This window comes from Pongo abelii, chromosome 4 (assembly GCF_028885655.2).
Source record: "Pongo abelii isolate AG06213 chromosome 4, NHGRI_mPonAbe1-v2.0_pri, whole genome shotgun sequence".
Lineage (NCBI taxonomy): Eukaryota > Metazoa > Chordata > Mammalia > Primates > Hominidae > Pongo > Pongo abelii.
This window is the reverse complement of record NC_071989.2, coordinates 15455545-15457891: the sequence shown is the minus strand read 5'-3', so window position 1 is coordinate 15457891 and position 2347 is coordinate 15455545.

Sequence of the window (2347 nt, the reverse complement as noted above, 5' to 3'; positions counted from 1 at the left end):
GAGAAGACATTCACAGAAAACAAATATTGACTTAGAGAATGTAATAAATAAGGTTATTGGTAAAATAAAAGAAATGCCATAGTCTTAGTCTGTTCTGTGCTGCTATAACAGAATATCTGAGACTGGGCAATTTATAAAGAAAAGAGCTTATTTCTTAGAGTTCTGGAGACTGGGAAGTCTGAGGTCAAGGGGCTTATATCTGGTGAGGATCTTTTTGCTGCATCATCCCATAACACAAGGCAGAAGAGCAAGAGAACATGCACAAGAGAGAGAGGGGAAGGAAGCCAAATTCATCCTTGTATGAGGAGCCCACTCCTACAATAACTAACCCACTCCCTCATAATGGTATTAATCCATTCATGAGGGCAGAAAATTTTTATGACTTAATCACCTCTTAAAGGTCCCACCTCTCAACACTGTTGCACTGGGGATTAGGTTTCCAACACATGAACTTTGGAAGACACATTCATACCATAGCATTCCACCCCTGGCCTGCAAAGTTTGCGTTCTTCTCCCATGCAAAATACATTCATTCCACCCAATAACCCCAAAAGTCTTAACTTGTTCTAGCATCAACTCAAAAATCCCAAGTTGAGTCTCACCAAATCAGATATAGGTGAGACTCAAGGCAAAATTTATCCTAAGGCAAATTTGCCTCTAGCTGTGAGCCTGTGAAATCAAACAAGTTTTCTGCTTCCAAAAATACAATGATAGACCATGAATAGGATAGACATCCCCACTCCAAAAGGGAGAAACAGGTAAGAAGAAAAGGATAATTGTTCCCAAGTAAGTTCAAAACCCCACACGGAAAAAATAGGAAGTCTTAAAGCTGGAGAATATTCTCCTTTGACTTCATGTTCCGCATCCTGGACACACTGGAGTACGGAGTGGGGCCCCAAGACCTCAGGCAAGCCTCACCCCTAGAGCTTTGCTGGGCTTAGTCTATCCAGCAGCTCTCACGTGTTACAGTCTTATTCCTGCAGCTCTCCCAGGCTGGCATTGCACAGCATTAGCTCTACATTTCTGGGATCTTGATAGCAGCCTGATTCCCACAGCTCCACTAGCCATTGCCCTAGTGTGAACTCTCTGCAGTGGCTCTGCCTCTTCGGTGCCACTGGGCAATGCCCTAGTGTGGGCTGTCTGCAGTGGCTCCACCCCTGCAATAAATCTCTACCTAGGCACTCAGGCTATCCATGGCATCCTCTGAAATCTAGATGGCGGCCACCATGGCCACACAGCTTGTGCACTCTGCATGTCTACAGAGTCAGCACCACATGGATGCCTCCAAGGCTTACTGCTTGCGCCCTGCAGAACTGTGGCATGAACTGCACCTGGGCCCACCCGAGCATAGCTGAGATGGCTGAGTGGCACTGCACCACCATGAGGAGAGCAGAGTCCCAAGACTCTCCTAGGCAGTGAACACTGAGGTCCTGTGAGTGCCTCTCTGAAAATCCTTGTCCTCAAAGTCCTAGATTGCCTAGAAGATCTCTGAAATGCCTTTGGAGTCATTTCCCATTGTCTTGATGAACAGAACTTGGCTTCCTTCTACCCATATTCATCTCTTTGGCAAAAAAAATCACTTGGCCACACCTTTAATATTTTATCCCAAACAGGCTTTTTAAAATTCTTTACCTGGCCAGGCTGAGTTTTCCAAATCTTTCGTTCAGGTTCCCTTTTAATTACATAAATTATGTCTTTAAATAATTTCTCTCTTCTCTTATTTTACTTTAAGTGACCAAAAGAAGCCTTGTAGCACTTTGGATGCCTTTCTGCTTAGATACTTCTTCTGCCAGATATACCAGTTCATCACTCTTAAATTCTGCCTTCCATAAAGCCACAGGGCATGGACACAATTCAGCCAAGTTCTTTGCCACCTCATAATAAGGATGGCCTTTAATCCAGTTTCTAATAAGATATTCCTCTTTTCCATCTGAAATCTAATCAGAATGGTCTTTACCCTTTATACTTCTACCAACTTTCTGATCACGATCAGTTAAGTAATTGTTCAGAAGTTTCAGATTTTCCCTATAGCTCTCCTCTTCTTCTGAGCCCTCACTAGAGTCACCCTTAATGTTCTGTTTATGGCAACTAGGCTTTTTCTAGCCTGCTCTTCCAAATTCTTCCAGCCTCTATTCATTACCCAGTTCAAAAGCCACTTGGACATTTTCAGATATTTCTTTTAACAATGACTCCATTCCTGGTAACAATTTTCTGTCTTAGTTTGTTTGTGTGTTATAACAGAATACCTGAGACTGGGTAATCTATAGAGAAAATAGATTTATTTCTTACAGTTCTGAAACTAGGAAGTCCAAGGTCAAGGGGCCCACGTCTGGTGAGGGCTTTCTTA